We start from the raw sequence: 19,820 nt of genomic DNA on the forward strand, positions 1-19,820 counted from the left end.
CCATGTCTTCTTTTCGATCAGCCAGCCCTTGATTGGTGATGTGCAGTTTCTTATCAGTTCGAACCAAGGCTTGGTTTACTGCGGCTAACTCCTTTTCGAGCTGAGCTTTCTTCTCCAGAAGTTGGACTCGAAAGTGGGAGGCAGAAGAGTGTTGTTCTTTCAGAGTTGATACTTCAGTATGCACTTGAGAAACAAAACTCTGGTCCTTAGCCAGTTTATCATCCGCAGCCTTAGCAGCATGGCAAATGTTGAGATAAAAATCAATAGTAGCTGTAGCCTGAGATAGATGACTTGAGACACTCATGGCAGACTGCTCAGCAATGTTACAGCATTGAAGGAACCCATTCCTGATGATAGGCCTTTGTAAAGCCTCGAAGGGGATCCTCGAAAAAGAAGTCAACAGTTCCAAGCATGTGTCCAAATCTACTGCAGGTGCAAAAGGCTTGTTGCTGGAGGAAGGAGAACTCTTGAAGATTTCCAGTAGGGAGTTAGCCAAGGCTAATGGCTCAGCTTCAGCAGTAGAGGTGGGAGAGGTAGAAGGTATGTCAAAAAGACTAGCTAGTCTTCCTTCAAAGATGTCTACCTCGTCCCTTGACATGAAGGGCATAGAGAGTGTTGTGGTAGAAGACACAAAGGACTGCATAGGGATGGGAGAAACGGATGGAGCATCTTTGGCAGCCTCTATGGTCTTGGCCACCAGCAAATCAAGTGAAGAGGGGCTTGAAGAGCTACCAGTGTCCTCTGTGGAAGAATCAACTGCCACTGGGAATGGAGCAGCAGTTGGAGTTTCTGTAAAGGACGGGAAAAGAGCAAGGCTCGAAGGAAAAGTAGACTGAGGTAGGTCACGAGCCAAAAAAGGGAGGTATGGCTTTAATCCAAGAAAAGGACATGCAGGAATACTGGGACTTAAGGAAGGTACATCAAATATAGGCTTTGAAAGTGGAAGTACGATTCGAACAACCTTGATGTTCTGCATTTGATCAACCTCAACCGAAATTGAGGAAGGCCTTATTGGAAAGGTGAGTGCAGTGGTTGTCGCTGCAAAAGGAAGAAATGCAGAACAATGCTAAACTTCAATACCACAAGTTGACAAAGTAAAAACAGCAGAGGTATGAAAGAAATTACTTGTTTCAGAGGCACTGGTACTGATGGGAGAACTGCGGAGGAAATAGTGTCCAGCAGTCCGTTGTTTTCTGGCTAGTTCCCTTTGTAATGCATCAGCAGCAGCAACTCTCTCTTTTAAAATTTGTTGTTGCCGTATTTTCTCAGCCCTTTCAAAGACGACTATGGCTTTGGAATGTTCTTGTTCCACGGCCTTGGCGGCTGCCTCATGAAGGGGATCTTCAGTCAAAGCAGTAGTTGAAGCAGTCATTTTCCTTCTCTTTCCTATGGCTTGGGCAATTGTTTCAGAATCAGAATCCTCATCAAAGTTGGAAGGGGAGACATCAAACTCAGAAGAAGAGACAGTAATCTTTCTTCTCTTTTTTCTTTGAATTGGCATTGTCTGCTCCTTAATTGTTTTCTCAGCTCCTTCAGCCTGAGGTTCGGATTCCTTAAAAATAACCTCCGCCTCTACTTCCCTAGTGGTTGTCTCTTCTTGGGGCAAATCAATCGCCCTTTTTCTCCTCATCAAGGGTAGTTCATGCTTTTGATCTTTTGCATCTTCTTTTTCTTCTTCTTGCACCTCAATTGTTTTCTTCCCAAGCTCAAGCAGTCTCTGCTTCTTTTGTTTCTGATCACCTTCAACCAAATAAACTTCCATATTACTCACCCACCAACTCTGATATCTCTTCAAAAAAGTGCTTCGAGGAATGAAAGGGATGTAGTCAAAAGTGGCCAGATCATCCATAAACTTGAAGGTTGCCTCTTCTAGCCTTGACTTTCGAACCTTCAAATCTCTCTTGGTCAGAGTGAGGTTGGTGTTGCTGCATAGAGGTATTGGAACTCCTTGTGTGAGGCCAAATTGTCTAGCAAATTGAGCAGGACAATAAGGCTCAGCTATGCATTTATAGGCTCTGGGGTTGGTGGTCCCAATAAACAGTTCTCTAGGGATCAGTAGGGAAGCCCACATATCTTTATGAATAGGCAAGGCACAAAGCTTGTCACTGAGAAAGTGATTCAACCAGGCTGGACCTGTGCTAGCCTCGAAGGGACGGAAACGGTGATCCGGAAGAGTAGCTGGTAGTTGATAAAAGAAGGAGAAATAAAAGGCAAAAGTAGCCGGATAAAGTGAAGCATTGGCTAGTTTTATGCCATGAGTGAGAGAATGTAGCCCAGAAAATTTAAGGTATTTGGATTGTAGTTCAGTAAAATAGGCAAAGAGCCAAAGCTGAAGGATCCAAAATGGTCTCCCTTGATTAGCATCTAGGGGTTTCTCACAAAAGAGGAAACAAACTCTATATACATGACCCAGAATGTATGGGGCTAAGGCTACTCTTTTCCGCAAAACCAAAGCTTTGGCAAGAGGAGCAAATTCAGGCATGATTCTTTGGGAGGAGGTGCAGAAAAGAAATTTGCAAAGCCAATATAATAAAAAGGAAAAGAATTCCCTATCAGTTATTGGACCCATTCTTTTGTTCTCGACTCTAACAAAATCACTGTAAGATGAATTAAGAGAGGGGAGGGAGAAAGGGACTGCTAAGTCAGGAAAATCTGGTGTGATGTGGGTACCAATGGGAGATACTCCTAATAGATGGCAAATATCAAGAACAGTGGGGGCCATCATCCCACATCTAAATTGAAAGAAATTGAAGACGGGGTTCCAAAAGCACAAAGCAGTAGGAACTAGGAAAGGGTCCTCCGAGATAGTTACCCTAGATAGTCGAAGAGCATCGAGGAGACAGAGCTCTTGGAGGTCCAGTGTCTTAGCAGGAATGATCCAGTCATACCATTCTTGCCATTCCGGTCTTATCGTGGGCCAGCATCGATGAGGACGATTGCTTCTCCAGTTCTTCCAGTCAAGGCCACTTTCATAAAGGAGACGTTGGTCCACCAGACGTGGATAAAAGGTTGGGAGCTCAGTAAGGACTTCCTTGAAAATTGGTCCGAGCACGTAGTCCTGCTGCTCATGATGACGAGGGACGAAGATACGCCCATCGATAGCGCTTTTCTCTCCAGCCTTGTACTTCTCACATTCTGCGTCAATAAGCCTCTTCAAAGCTAAAGATGAGCCTATGCGCTCTGGGGCTGGCACTTTTTGTGAAGAAGAAGCCATTGATGATACACTCTTCAGAAGATGAAGACCGAAGCAAGGAGGAACCAGTAGAGAGAAGGGTTTGTAAAAGGCAAGAGATTTCGGAACACGAGACGAGAGGGTTTTAAAATCTTTGTGTCCGGAATTATACCCCGTGAGGCGTTAAGTACTAAAAGTACGAATGCGAGGAAACTCTTCCAATATTGATAGTTTTGGAGGGAAGAACTTATTCCGGGATTGGGGCCAGCTTCGAAATAAAATATTTGGCTTCGAAGACAAGATGTTGGCGCCAAAAAATCAAATAACAATGGCTTCGAAATCCATAAGCCGGCTTCGAAGCCCCTTATATGCGTAAAGGTGCTAAATTGCTTGATTATTGGTCTATTTCAAAGAGTTTAATGACCTGTTTAGGGATTATAAATCAAAGTAACGACCTTCGAAGCAAACCCTAGTATTCTCTGAGTATGAGAAACACTGTTCAAAGCATCAAAACCAATTGTTGGTTTTTTATACATATTACTCTTCGAAAGAAAAATGGTCAATTTGAAATTGATTGATTATATTAACCATGACCATATGTTGGTTGTAATTGGCTTTGAGGGGTAATATTGTTAAAATTTAAAGCATTAATTCCAGACGATATCGGCCAGAATTGTCAATTTTACTCCACAAATTGGAATAAGACATGTTGGTTCTTTTAGTACTTCATTAAACAATTGATTCGAAGGGTGAGATTGTTCAAATTCGAAGTTACGAGTTAGCTGTTAAAGATAAAAGGAAACAAAGTCAAACAGTGTTAAATACAGAAAGACTTTGTTTATATTAAAGCCAAGATGATTACATTAAGTAACCCTATCTGGATACAAATTCAAGCTCATAAAAATAAGGAATAGAATAAATAACAAGGTCATGAAATTTTGTCCAGCAATGGTCAATAAATTTCTGTTCTTTCTTTATTATTTCTTCTATCTCTTCTAAAGTTGGTTGCATAAGCTGATGAGCTCTCACTTCATAATAGAGTTCTTCAGCCTTTGCTTTGAAAGCCTCTTCCCTCGATTTTTGTTCCAATTCATCTATAACCAAATCATCCCAGTACGCAGAATCTTTATTCCTGAAGTCATCGAACTCTTCGATAAAATTCTCCGCTTCATACTGGGCATGAATTCGGAGAGATAAAAGTTGATCCAGATTTTGGATGGTGATCTTAGAATTCTGATGCCAGTAGAGGAGCACTGGGAGTTGGTCCAAAAACAAATGAAGCTCTGCTTGGGCAAGAGGGTTGAGGACATGACCCCTAGTCAGGACATCACAAGCCCATTGAAAGTTCTTAAGAGGAATGTCATCCTCAAGAACATTGAAGGGCAGGTGGGAGAAAGCCGCGAGCAAAAGTTGAGCTTGCTTTCGCTCGGCTGGAGAAGGGGGTGACGGAGGTTTGTAAGGTGGAAAAACTTTGTCCATTGGAAGGGCAAGTCTTAGTTTCTCTGTCCAGGAAAGAATGGGAGAAGGAGAAGGAGAAGATGATCCTGCTTCGGAAGATGGGAAGGGAGTAGATGTTTCTATCTCAGAAGATGCAGAAGAGGGTGTGGATGCCTCTATTATGGAAGATGGCACGGGAGCAGGAGGAACAAAGGCATTAATGTAATCAAGCCAATCAGAAGAACAAATCTTCGCCTTCTTGGCTAAGAATGAAGGGGTATACCCTTGTGCTTCTTCTGGATGCCGGGCAGGGTGCATTATCTTTGTAGACATGGAAGAAGTATACCAAGCCACAAGCAGAGTCTCTTCCAAGTTACGTCGAAGGTCAATGGGCACGTAACACTACAAGAATTAACACTTTTGGCAACAAAAAAATTGGTCGCTAAAAGTCAATTTTTGGTCGGCAAAAGTTATCCGCGACCAATTTTTTTGGTCGCTACTTTGGTCGCCAATTGATGGTCGGCAAAAGTAATTCGCGACCAAAATTGTGGTTGGTCGGCAAAAGTTGGATTTCGCGACTAAATTTTTAGTCGCTAAATGTTTAATTACCGCGACTAATTTATTTTGTCGCCAAAACACTTTGGTCGCGAAAAATGATATTTTCCCGACCAAAAAGTTTGGTCGCCAATTATTACATTCAACGACCAAAAATTTTGGTCGCCAATCGTGACATTTCGCGACCAAAAAATTTGGTCGCCAATTGTGACATTCCACGACCAAAATTTGTTTGGTCGCCAATTGTGACATTTCGCGACCAAAAAATTTGGTCGCCAATTGTGACATTCTGCGACCAATATTTTTTTGGTTGCCAATTGTGACATTTCGCGACTAATCAATTGGTCGCCAATTGTGACATTCTGCGACCAAAATTTGTTTGGTCGCCAATTGGGACATTTCGCGACCAAAAATTATGGTCGCCAATTGTGATATTCTGCGACCAAAATTTTTTTGGTTGCCAATTCTGGTCGCCAATACTCAACAAAATAAACCTGTAATTTATAATAATTCATCCAATTTATTCAATATAATCTATAAAAAGAAGAAATCATTCAAACCAACAAATAAATTGAATCATCAACATTCAACAAAATACATATATCAACCATTTCTGAACCTGTTTAATTAAAGTCAGCAACTATTATAAGTTTACATCCGCAAATAATTCGAAACTACATATTTCATCTAGCATAAAAATTAAACACATAACAAGTACTTGTTATTATGTTTTAAATTTTTATCCATGTACATCAACCCAAAAATATAACTAGTAGTCTACCAAATATTTTCTATACACACCCATCCAAAAATATAACTAGCAGTGTATGCAAAAATATAACTACTAGTCTACCCTAATATTTTCCATATACATCTATACAAAAATATATAATCCTTCCAAAAATACAAAAAGTGCCAATTTGTCCTGTACAATTTAGCTTTGTGCACGAGTTCATCCATCTGTACCAAAGAAAAAGAGAAATAATGTCAGTTAAAATTGGACAAATAATGAAAAATGTCCATGAAAAGCAAAGGTCACATTAGCAAATTAAAATGACTACCATTATCAAATTGTAAATAAAACAATAGCATTCTTATGTCTATAGAATAAATTGGATGAGCCACAATTCCAGATCCAATATAGTGCCACACAGCAGAAACCAAACACGGCAACTGAAATTGATCCATATTGTCAATAACTCCTATCTTCCTCAATGAACCTTTCATGTGAATTAAATTAAACTCCTATTTTGGCAACCTATATATCTAGATTGATAAATAATGAATGAATGGATGATGAACAGGTTTCATTACATGGCAATTTCGGAGCAGATGCCAATGCCGGAAGATCGGATAAGGGGTGTGGCACTTGACTACCCAGAGGCTGTTCGATTGATTAACCCAACCAATTCACTCCTCAAAGGGGAGGTAGGTAGTCTACTTGTAAAACGGAACTTTTTATACCTGGAAAAAAGTTAAGTTTGTGACTATTGGATAGTTTTATTTCTAATCATTTTTATTTAGAGATAAGTATTAGAAAAACCAAATACTAATATATTACTTTATATTTGTCATGCATGTATTGATCAGCGATATAAAAAAATGTTTAAAACAAAAAATAATATATAGCAGCTCTCTAATAAATTTGATACATCGATGATTAATAGTTTGTATTTATAGTTGACTGTCACCTATAAATACAAACTATGAATTGGTGTTGATAGTCACCACCATATATAGTTGACTATTAATTTGTATTCTTTCTTTTGTAACGATGTCATTTGACATCACCACCTGAAGATCATATTCCATCAAAATAAATACAAACACTAACATTTTCATACAACAGAATGTATGGTGTTCTCAGTACTATATTATCTTGAATAAGGCCCACAATTCATGATGATGATTTGTGCACTTTTTTTTTTTATTTTAGTTGTTTCTAATGTGTAGCATTTGAAATTTAGAAATTTCCCAATATTTAAAAATCAAGAAGTTTCTCAATTTCTATACAGAAAGTGTGCACTTTTGCAGTTTCTTAAACATTGTAATTTTTTTAGTTTCTCAATTTGAGAAATTGTGAAATTCGACATTTTTTCTTACAAAAATTGTGAAAATTTCTAATTTCACAATATAGACCACCAGTTTACTCCAAAAACAAGCATCCAGACTGATCAGGATGACCATCCAGACAGATGAGGATGATTGACAGATCAGAAAAAAGCAAAACAGATTTGGAGCACACCACCAGAATTGATCTGCTGCAGACCACCACAAGCATCACAGATCTGGAGCAGACCACCACAGATCTGGGCACACCACCAGAATTGATCTGGACCACACCACCACAAGCATCTAGACAGATCTGATGCAGACCACCAGAATTGCTCCAGATCAGTCCACCTTCATGACTGATGCAATACTTCACCATGCAGACCACCAAAGGAAGAGAAAAGAAGGAAAAAAAAGAAATAGAGAGGAGCTAATTCAGAGCAGTTTTGGACCCCAAACGCCCCAGTTTTGCCTACTTTGTCACACTTTTATGTCCTACATAACTAATAATGCGTCCTATCGAAGCGTTGCTTGCTTTCACAAGTTTGTTTGATCTAGGCCGAGGTGACCGCTACGATCTCGGGTTGTTTCCAGGCTGTTTCCAACTTTTTGCCCCAACCGGCTCGCTTTTGCCTTCTCTATCACATTTTGGTTTCCATGGAACAGTCACAAATTCTTGTTTAACTAGTCATCCTTGGATCAGTGGAACATTACAATGTTTAAAGTTTCTATACTGGTCAACATAAACTAAACTGTAAATTCCATCTTTTATATAGTTAAACAAAAATTAGTTTAAAGACAATCATTTCTCTATGATATTCTCATCAAACGTTTATTTGCCTTTACTTTGAACATAAATATAATCAAATATGGTTTAACACACTTACCAATTACCATGACTATCTATTGTCGAGAATTTGGTGGATTGCGATTTTCCAAAACTTGCGCCAACATGCTCTGAAGTCCAAAAAGTTGCCGCTGCATCTCCTCACGTTATCTTGTATTCTCTGCCTCTTTCATTTGTAAAAAAGCTATAAAAAAAATTAAATTAAAATTAAAAAAAAAAAAAGATACTAAATATCACTACTGAATGGATAGCAGAGAGAGAGTGGTTGAGAGATGACTATCAGTTTCACTACTTGCCTACAAAATTAACATACTAAATATGCACTAGTTCATTTTGATGACAGGAAAAGATTATAAAAAATAAATAATTAAAAAAAAAAGAAAAAGAAGAATAAGAGGAAGAAAGAAGAAAATGCATTAGTTAAGTAGCTTTGCATACACTATGCATTTAATCATAGATGTATATATGCACATAGGTACACATAATACATGCTCGGTATATTGTTTTCTCTTGATCTGTTGTTCATGTTATAACAGGCTGGAAGACATTCTTGATCATAATTTTCTCAAACATGAATGTCTAATTTTCTCTAAAAAATGTGCCCACCTGAACATAATAACCCACTCGCGAATAGGTTAGTCAAAAAGTCAACCTGGTTTACTCCTTCCAATAGCCTTAACTTCTGCTGTGAATCCTGCCCACACTTATGTACCACTTCCTTCGGTCCAGTGAGAGCTGGTTATCATTGGAGGGTCAACAAAATGTACTATTGATGCACTGCGAAAGGGGAGGATGGCCTATGCTTGCATTTATTCTTGCTGGTCTTCTGTTGTACCGAAAACAGTATAGTGGTGAGCAGAAGACTCTTGAAATGGTATACAAGCAAGCTCCTAGGCAACTTCTTCATCTTTTGTCTCCTTTAAATCCACAACCTTCTCAGCTGAGATATCTTCAGTACATTTCCAGACGGGATTTGGGTTCAGATTGGCCACCATCAGATACTCCCTTAGATTTGGATTGTATTATTCTTAGAGTTATTCCCTTGTTTGACGGAGGAAAGGGTTGCCGACCGGTTGTTCACATTTATGGTCAGGACTCTTCTTCTACCACAGCCACTAAAAGTTCAAAGCTTCTGTTTTCGACTTCCAAGACAAAGAAACGTGCTCGCCATTACCAACAGGTAATGCGAAATTCACACATTTCAAAGCTAAAGGATTATGCGACAAGGATTTGTAGTGTACTTATGACTTCTACCTGCAGGAAGAGTGTGAACTAGTGAAAATAGATATTCATTGTCGTGTTCAAGGGGATGTTGTTCTTGAGTGCATCCACTTGGACAATGACCTAGTAAGGGAGGAAATGATGTTCAGAGTTATGTTCCACACTGCATTTGTCCGTTCAAATGTTTTGATGTTGAATCGTGATGAAGTTGATGTTTTGTGGGGTGCAAAGGACCAGTTTCCAAAGGAGTTCAAAGCAGAGGTATGATCTTGTTTTACTTAGGTGGCATGTCCTTTATCTGAAGCTGTATGGGTTGAATGCATACTCATATTTGTATCAGGTTATCTTTTCGGATGCTGATGCAGTTCTACCTATCATCACCACAGAAAGTGAAGATGAGGATGAAGAAGAAAGTGCTTCCCCTGAAGAATTTTTTGAGGTCGAGGAGATCTTCAGTAATGTAGTAGATGGGCAGGACAGAAAGGGGAACTTGGATACTCATATAGTTCTTGAGGAGAATAATAAAGTAGTTCTTGAGGAGAATAATAAAGTAGTTTGGACTGAGGCTTTGGAGCCTCATGCATTTGAAGACTGTGCATCGGATGATGGAAATCACAAACAGGATGGGGGTTTTTATTCTAAATCTATTTCAGCTGAAGTCATTGCATTTGACGATAGGGATGAGTCAGGTTCCATAATCATGATTGCTGATGTGCCCAGCAGTTTAGAGAGCAAGGTAGTAACTGCAGATATGAATGGCAAGTTAGAAGAGATGGAGAATAGACAAGAAAGAGAAGACTCTGCTATGCAGAAGAACTTAGAAAGGCAGGATTCACAGCAGAAGTTGAGTGCTCATATTAGTAGACAAAAATCTGATGAGTCACTTCCACCCACACCAGAGGTGGTAACTGCATATATGAGTGGCAGGCTAGAAGAGATGGAGAATGGACAAGAAACATAAGAATCTGGTATGCAGAAGAACTTAGAAAGGCAGGATTCACAGCAGAAGTTGAGTGCTCATATTAGTGGACACTTATTCAGGTTTGATGCTTGAGTGACAATAATTGCCAAGCATGCTGAAGTATTTCTTCTCTATTTCTATGTTACAACCATATCAATGAACTGCTGTGTTAGACTTCCTGCTTATGTAGAAACTTTGTTCTACCTTAGAATATGAATAAGAGAAAATATGAATGTCTTTACCAAACATTGCCTCAAATTATGGGACATCTTGATTCAAATCCATACCTAAAATGCATGCCAAAGTCCAAATATAAAATTGGTGGTCAACCTCAAACAACCCAGTCTGCTGCACTATTTTAGAGTATTTAATCCACATAAGCTTAGTTTGAGAGCCCAAGACGAAGTGCACGATAAGCCCTACAGAATGAGGAGATGGGGTATTTCTATAGAAGGTAGGTGAGTAAACACCTGTCTTGCACTCATTGCAAAACAGTTCCAAGGCCCAATGTCAAGAACACTAAATGTTTATCTTCACATGCTACTAATGATATTCCACATCAACCAAGCACATACCTTTATATCTATATAATACTTCAGCTATTGTTAAATCATCAGAAATTCAATCAATAGAGACAACATTTTCACTTAGGGAGAGCCGGTCAATTCTTGGCTTGGTTGGGGCTAGGGCTGTAGATCAAGCTTTGTTGCATGTGAAAAAATTCATATAAGCCCATTAGGAGCCCTTTTGAGCTTGATTCTTGTGCATAAATTGGTCAAACTTGAACTTGATTTCAAGATTGAGTAGATAGAGATCAACTCGTAAAAGTTGAATGTCATTTTGTTACCAGCTTAAAGGGCTGCTTCCTTAGCTTTTTAGATGGAGTTATCATTAAGAACTATTTTATAACAAGTTTGTACTTAATTCTAATGATTCTCCATTCGATCTGATTCACAATATGATTCTCAATTTGACAACTATGAATAATTTTCAAAATAAATATGGATTTGCAAAAACAATTTTACAATGCATAAATAATAAATCTACTCATCATAAATTTCAAAATCAGGTTTAACATCAAAAGCAACTACCTGATGTAATTCTCCTAGATGCACACTGTTAGACCATGTTTGATACACGTTATAGAGCGGGGATCCAGAGGGGAGGGGGATTGTCAATCGCATGGATCCACATTTTTTTTTCTTGTTTACTATAACGCATTTGATTGGGAAAAAGAAGTGTGATTGCTAGCACAATGGTATTGCTAATTTCATAGCCATGGGATCAGCCACATCACTCAATCTGATTGTCAAAAATAATTCAATGTTATATCCTACCATAATCAAACATAGTACAACTCCCACAATATATATAATCTGAAAGTTGTTGCCAAAATCCAAAGTTAATAGAAAATCAAAAGAGGATCATTAATATATACTGTTTAACTGTTTACAAAAGTTCATTCACATTTCCTTATCATGAAACCCAGCAAAATAAATTTCAGAGATGCATACTAATGGAAATGTTTTGCAGCATACAGCACAAAAAGTATTTTAATATGACAATCACCTATTCCTTCTTCCTGATCTCTCCCAATCAAAGCAAAAAGTTGGACGAACAACAAAACAAGCAAATTAAATAGACTTAAAGGAACTAAGCAGGAGGAAAGCACGCTATTATCATAGACAATGGCTCAAATGGGCAAAAACCATAGTTAGCATACCTTTGAAGACATAAGTAAAGATGCTACTCTTTTCACCACTAAACTTAATCTACTCTATTTTTTCACAAAGAATTTAGATATTATAAAAAAAACACCTCACATCTTATTTCATTCCTTGCAAACATAACCTTCCTAATACAAAACTCTTGCCCCATAGTACAACTTCAACCCTAAAGGAAACAAGATTTGTTATATTAAATAATGAAGGGTTTAGGTAATTAAATAGGTAAATAGACAGTACTGTTAAAAGATGGAAAGTAAGGACATAAGGGGAAGGGGAGGGGGGCCTTCTTCATATGCTCAAAGAACTCCACATTTCTCTAGCATCGGATTGGACAAAATCATCTAATTCCATTTATATTCATAATTTTTTTTTGGATAAGTAATTTATGTATTCAGAATATCATTTATACATATAACACTTATGAATAAGCATTATGACCAATTAAGAGCATTAATGTAAAATACAAAAATAATTTATTAACTTACCTCTCCAACATATAGCACCTCTTCTACTTCTTCTTCCAGTAGCTTACAGAACCAGTTTGAACCCCTTTGACAGGAAATTATCCCTGCAATAAACAAAATCCAACATATGATGCATCAAGTGACATGAAGGTCACTTAGGAAAGAGGCATTAGAATTTTCATGTCTTACTGCATATAACACTACTGGATGAGAACTCCAGGCTTCCATAAGCAACTGAAATGCATATTGAATAAATGCAGTAGCACTCCATATACGCCATATACACATTTTGTTATTTGAAAAGCCATATACATTATATGTATTCTAGAAGACGTGGGAAATCATCCCTGGAGATGGTAGGAAAGTTAAATTCTGGCATGACCTAATGTGGGGATGTTCCCTTATCGGTGGGGCTTTTCCCGACTAGTTTCAGATTGCAGTGGATAAGGATGCCTTGGGTTTCAAACTACATAAGGATCACTAATACATCATAGTATTTACATTATTAGAATTTGGAGGCAGTGGGTGACTCATTCACATTCTTTATGAGGAGAATGGTGCATGGCCAAAGGAGAATAGGATGGTGTGGAAAGCTAATGGTGAGAGATTATCTGTTAAATCGCTAAAATGGGATTCAACGGGTACCACCGACAAGTCATTGCATGGGACAATATCAAGAAAGTTGGGGTTCACATGAAGGTGTTTGTATGGACTGCAACCTTAGATTCCATCTTGACTTTGGACACCTTGGGAAAGCGGGTGAGATGCTTCCTAATTGGTGTTACATGTGTAGTGGCATTCCAACATGGTTAGTATTTTGGTTACATGAGACGTTTTGTGACTGTTTAGTCGCTTCTATTGATTTCATAAAAAAATAAAAATTCTTTTGTTGATGTGATATAGCTAGCTTTTCTTTAATACCCCTACTATGTAGATGTTGAACCCCATTTCTAGAACCTTTAATTGAATTGTTTACCTATGAATATATATACATAAATATAGCTTAATCTTTTCTTCATCTTTTTTCTTTTTTGTCGCATGGTATACGTCAAAAAAAGTTTGTGGGGGTTACATGTTAGTTGGGAAGGGAGAATAACAAAGGGATATAACTTAATCTAATTGCAAATAGCATAATTTTTACCATGTTAACTTCTTTTTTTTCTTTAAACTTTTTTAAATATGGCTTGCATAAAACCAGCAGTGATTGCAAGATATATCCTCGTGTCACAAATATGTCTATAATAAACAAGACAAAAGCACGACAAAGGAAGCAATTAGAATTTAAAATTTAAAAAAGCTAATTGACTTGGATGTTAACCTACAATATATTGATCTAATCTTTTTGTTCTTACTTAGCTCCAGAGCAGCCACTATGGCCCCAAATGTAACAGAACAACTAAAAAAAAATTAATTGATAGTTTTGAAACACTCAAATGCAATGTATGCATCCCCAAGAACGAACCTGCTTACCCAAACACATAAAAATCAACTTGTAAACAAGTCCAAAATTTCAGAAAAGGCCAAATTGAGACAGAAAAAAGGGAAGTGTATGTATAATTAACATGACTTACAAAAATTGGGAAGTGTATGTATAATTAACATGATTTACAAAAATTGGAAGCCCTAAAACATGTATAGATTCTTGGGTGGAATTGTGGAGTCAATTCTTTGAGGCAATTTATCGAACATGTAGAGGACATTAGAGAAAACCCTCTACACATTGAAAAACCTATCATCAAGCAATCTACCAAAGCAAATACAAACAAAAACAGATTAAAATTGAAATGTTAATGGGTTACCTGGAAGAGGGTTCGACGTTTCTGACGAGACCAGGAAGTTTGGGGAGCAAGACAGAAACAGGGGATTTGAGAGCAGAGGAAGGAGAAGAGAGGTTTTCGTCTTTGCAGAGGTAGCAAATGACATCGACCATGCAGACTTTTCCGACACAGCGACACTCCTCGGCGGCGGATTTGGAGTGGTCACAGGTCCATACGCTGAGGCAGGTGTCGGAGGAGGATTTGAGGGCGGACAAGGCGTCGGCCACGGTGGCGGAGATTGAGAGAGATTTGAGAGGCAGCTTGCCTAGGCAGAGGTCAGCTACCTCGTATGCTAGCAAGCGAACTGCCATACAAAACTGAATATGGGGGTTTTTTGAGAGAGAAAGAGAAGATGTGGAGGAGGATTCCTAGATAGATAGAAAGAGAGAAAGAAAGGCTGAGACTTGGCAGTGAGGCTTGGTAGAGAGAGAGGGCACCGATTGAGAGAACGAAAATTCAAATCCCGCCCTACTGAAATTCAAATTTCCCTCCCAAACTTTTGGCGACCAAAATACCATATTAGTCGCAGAAAATGTACCTTCGCCGACAAAATTTTTTAGTCGCCAAATCTCAATCAACGGCGACTAAAATATTAGTCGCTAAAAGTACTAATTTGGTGACTAATTTTTTTTTGTTGCTGAAAATAAGTTTTTGGCGACCAAATTTTTGGTCGCCAAAAAATATGTGACATTCCGCGACCAAATTTGTAGTTGGTCGGCAAAAGTATATCACTTTCTGCGACCAACTCATTTTTTGGTCGCCAAAATATAACCTTCTGCGACCAATAATATTTGGTCGCCAAAAATAATGATCATTCGCGACTAATTAATATTTGGTCGCCAAATATCATTTTTTTGCGACAAAAATTTTTTTGGTCGGCAAAAGTGGTCGCCAATTGTGTAAATTCTTGTAGTGTAAGGGTAGACCACTGAGCTTCGAGCGTAGGAGGGAAACTCCAAGGGGTCAGTGAACTCAACAAAATGGTGATTGATTCGCTCCCTTAAATCATAAGTCTCAGGAGTTGACCAGCTTGTCCAGCCAGAAGCCCCAGAGGGTGAAGAGGTTACAGTTTCATCCCATGCAGAGGTCTGTGAAGAAGAGTTTCCTAAGTCCATATTTGCAACTTGTCGAAGCAAAGGCTTGAGAGTAGTTCGGTCAAAATACAAAGGGAGCTTAGGGGAAGAACTCTTTGTGTCTGTAAGTTCGTAAACCAAGGGATTAAAGGCAATGTGTTCGTAGTCCAAAGGTTTATAATCTGCAAAAGCCTCCATTACCTGAATAGAGAAGGGCGGGTAAAGGTGGCTAATGAATGCGTGGAGATTCTTTCGAGGAGGAATAACATCACTCAAAGGCTCTTCATATGCTTGATCAGTAGTAAGGGAAGCTGATGCAGCCATAGCCTGTTCGAATACTAAGGTATTGGGATGTTCAACGAGTTAATGCAAATGATCACCAAATGGATGACGGTTGTATTTCCAGAATTTGGACTCCATACACGATCTAGAGGCGCGGGAAAGCTGTAATCCACTAATATCACCAAGTATTGGGTATATTAGTGCGGGGGGTAATGTTGGCTACATATTTTGTAAAAGCCAATTACAGTTCGACACGTGGCAGAGTAAGGGTAATAAAGGAAGGTTATTCAAGCCTTTAATCCTGGTCGTACACGTGGCAATAAATATTGGTCCTCACATGATCTGAGTAACACTAGATCAATAACGGGATAACGGTTACTCATATTCAAATTCAAGTACAAGAGGGAAGCTCAACTGCCAGTAATGGCGTAATGGAGTTACTTGTAAGGAAGCATGATCAGCGATCATGGAGGAGCAGTTCGACGGTTCGAAGTGCAGTTCGAAGGTCATCACTGACGAGTATAAATAGCAGGGCAGCCCCAGAAAAAAAGGAGGACTCAGATCATACAAATCAGTCATTTACTTCATATATTTTCTTTTCCAGTCTTTTACATTTCCAGTCTTTAAATACTTGTTCTTTAAATACCAGCACTTTAAATACCCGCACTGCACTTCGATTCATAGGAGTAGCTTCAAGTAAATTCAAGTAGATTGCTGTTGTAAACCTCTCCGAGGCTGAGTTCGGACCATTGTAAGTGTTCATTTTTATGAAATACTTCAATTGTTCTTCATATTACTGTTATTTCTCTTAATTTCTCCTAAGTCAAGCCACCAGTAAAAGTCCTCTTCATTGAGGCTGAAAAGAACTAAAACACAATCGTCTGATAATTGGTTGGCAATCACGATTTCTGTAAGGACTGATTGATCCTTGCTGGCACGCTCACATTTACAAAAATACCCTTCGAAAAGCCAAAAAGCCAACAGAAGGACAATGATGAACTTGACGGATCTAGGTGTATTTGTAGAGAGAAGTAGAGTTTCAGAGAGAGAGAGGGTGTAGATCTAGGATTTTTAGAAAGTTTAGAGAGAGAAATATGAAAAAGTGACTTAAAAGTGGTTGTTCACGAACTGATATACGGACAAATCGATCGAGCACAATAAGTGTTGCTCGAGCGACTAGACACAATAAGCTGCACCACTCCAGCGCAAGAAACATCGCTCGAGTGAAGAATACAAACTTCTAGAAGTTTTATAGACAGAAAACCCATGCTCGAACACAAAAAGCACCGCTCGAGCTAAGAATACCAACTTCTAATATCTCTGCAGATCTGCAAAAGTATTAGAAGCTCACAAAGACCGCTCGAGTGTAATAAGTACTGCTCGAGTGAATGAATAAAATTCTGGGCAACAACAATTTGAAAAACAAGCTACCAACTTGTTCTAAACACAACCAACACAACCCAAAAGCCAAACTCAAAGTGAAACAAGATAAGAACAACTATATAAGGAAATGAAACCAGGATCCAAAGCATCAAATGGGCCGGGGTTTAAACCAGAATCGCTATAATCAGTTAGTGAAACAATTATCTGGAACATTAGTATACAAAATTGATAATAGCTTACTAAATAGGACTTATTGGTACAAAAGATTTTAGATAAGACCTGAGCTACCATAATATTTGTAAATAGGACTTTTAGGTGATTAACTCTTTTTTTTTTTTGTCATTTTTTTTATTTTGTTTAATTTTTTGTTAATATGTGTTACACTATGATTGATCTATAAATTAATTTTATATTCTTAAAATAAAATTTCAAATTTGCATTCTTACTTAGTTATGTTACTATAATTGGAATTAGATCAATATTCATTCCTTAAATTTTGCATTCTATATTAAATTATAAAATAAAATTTCAAATTTAAATTCTTCTTCAAATTATATTACTACAATTAGAATGAAGTCAATATTTACATGTGACATAACAATATGTCATAATATTATTGGTTTAAATATAATTTGTTTCAAATACATGTGTTCAAATTATTAATCGCTATTATTTTTTTTTCTTTTTTTGTTTTAAATTTTGTAAAAAACAATTACATCCTTCTAAACTATAAGGATTTGAACAATAATATTTTTTAATATAATTTTTTTTTAACAAAAGAGCAAAACATAACTTTTTTAGTACTTACCAAACATGGTGGATTTTGTTAATTTTTATTTTTATTTTTATATCTCAATTGTCAATTAAAAAAATTAAAATAAAGAATAAAGATATCTTTGGCTCAAATTGTTAAAAAGTTACTTGCTAAAATAAATTAGAAAGAAACATTAATTTTTTTATTCATTAAAAGTGATAGTTCATTAAACTTTTTTTATTTAAAAAAAAAAGAGAGTTATAGGTGATAATTTATTATTCATCTAGAATTATTTTCAGATTAAATGAAAATACCATATTGAATTTTCTTCTTACCTTTTTTATTCAAATACTTTTATTTTGTAAGAAATTTTTTTTATTCTATTTAATATTTTATTGTAATTTTTAAATTATAAGGAATTTCTAAAAAATCATATTTAAATTATGTATGCCATTATAAAAAGAATTTTTTTTTAATATCAACTTAGCGGTAGTTTGGGAAGTGCCAAATAAGTATATTTTTTTGTTTTTTACAAAAATATGTACAAAAAAATAGAGTTGTAATATGACCCAAAAATGGATAATTAACTATACTTTTTTACTTTTCACGAAAAGATGTGTATAAAAGTAGAGATGTGATATGACCCAAAAAGATAAAAAGATAAAACAGTATTTTTTAAATATTTTCAAACAACCCTTTATTCGATGAACCCTTTCTAAAAGGTATATTTTTTAAATATTTTCAAGAAAAATTCTATTGAAAATCTTAAGTATATTGATTTTTCTTTTGTTCATTAATATTAAAATTTTAATTAATTTTATTTATTATTTAAAAAATAAATTAGCAAATAATTTATATGTTTATATATATAATTTTGTTTTGATTACTCAGATTATTTGGTATTTCTGCCCAAGTCTACTCAAATTTAATTTGAATTTTTGAATTTCTGTATAGGTCATCACTTAATTAAAAACTATTTTGTTCAATCTTTAAAATTTTTTAAGCTCAACTCAAGTTGCTTGGGTTGAGCTCACCTAAGTTTGCAATTCTAACAAGGGGGTTGAAAGTTACATGATTAAATTTGTGACAAATTAAAAAATAATAAATAAATTGTGATAAAATTGTGGGACTTAAATTGTAAATTTCAATCTTCTTTGTTTTCATAATTTACATACAAGAATTTAACTATTTATATTATTTTGTATAAAAATATATTATTAATTATTTTGAACTTTATTTTAGCCCTGAAACTATACCTTAAAAATCAATTAGTCTCCCAATTATATAAAAAAAAATTAAATTAAATTAAATTTAAATATTTAATAAATAATTTTTTTTATCTCAATAACGAAATTTAAATTTTAGGTAATATACTTTGCAAAAAAATAATTAAAAAAATATAAAAATTCTTATTTAGAATTACCTCTTTAAGTCACAAATTATTTTGAGTCGATCATGGAGAAACTAATTGAACCAAAAAATTCGCTATTCTATGTATGCACGCACGCGCAATTATAATTTGTTTATTCCCCAAATAATTTCAATAAAATTGATCAACTAATAATAATTTCAATATTGAGTGGATAAAAATTTAGACCACAGTTATTATGAGAGTAACATATTCTTTTGAAATTTGAAAATTTATATTGAATGATAAAAATGAATTGTCGAGATTTGCCTACAAAATCGAGATTATCTACTCGGTTGTATCATCGATTGAATGACAATTTAAAGCAAAAGTTAGCAATTATTGTCTAAAGAATTCTCAATCGGACTAATACTTAATTTTTTTATTTAAAAATTAATTTTTTCATTTTTTAGATAATAAAGGAAGCTGTTATTCCTACTCTACTTTGCTCCAAATACACTCTCTCTTTTTGTTTTTATTATATATAGTTACATTAATAACCTTTCACACAAAATACACTCGTTGAAAAAATTCCAAAGGTATTAATACATAATAATACCCTTTCACACAAATACACTCTCTGAAAAAATCAAAATTTCAAGGTTATTAATGTAACTATGTATAATAAGGATAAAGAATGGAGTGTATTTGGAGCAAAGTAGAGTGG

At 36.1% G+C, this 19,820-nt stretch overlaps 1 long non-coding RNA gene and 1 pseudogene across 2 annotated transcripts; one reads left to right on the plus strand and one right to left on the minus strand.

Annotated features, from left to right (window-relative positions):
• Positions 1 to 5,820: 5,820 nt before the first annotated feature.
• LOC145804150 (uncharacterized) lies at positions 5,821 to 8,704 on the minus strand. Its single transcript, XR_014345770.1, has 2 exons — positions 8,104 to 8,704; positions 5,821 to 6,124 (listed from the first exon to the last, which is right to left on the minus strand). It is a non-coding gene; the product is annotated as an uncharacterized LOC145804150 (long non-coding RNA).
• A 65-nt stretch (positions 8,705 to 8,769) lies between these two features.
• On the plus strand, positions 8,770 to 10,245 carry LOC145803569 (formin-like protein 20 pseudogene; annotated as a pseudogene). Its single transcript, XR_014345535.1, has 3 exons — positions 8,770 to 9,243; positions 9,324 to 9,545; positions 9,625 to 10,245. The product of XR_014345535.1 is annotated as a formin-like protein 20 pseudogene (transcript).
• The last annotated feature ends 9,575 nt before the right edge of the window (positions 10,246 to 19,820 follow it).

The sequence above is a fragment of the Camellia sinensis genome, chromosome 12 (genome assembly GCF_055761805.1).
Source record: "Camellia sinensis isolate YWXY chromosome 12, ASM5576180v1, whole genome shotgun sequence".
NCBI lineage: Eukaryota > Viridiplantae > Streptophyta > Magnoliopsida > Ericales > Theaceae > Camellia > Camellia sinensis.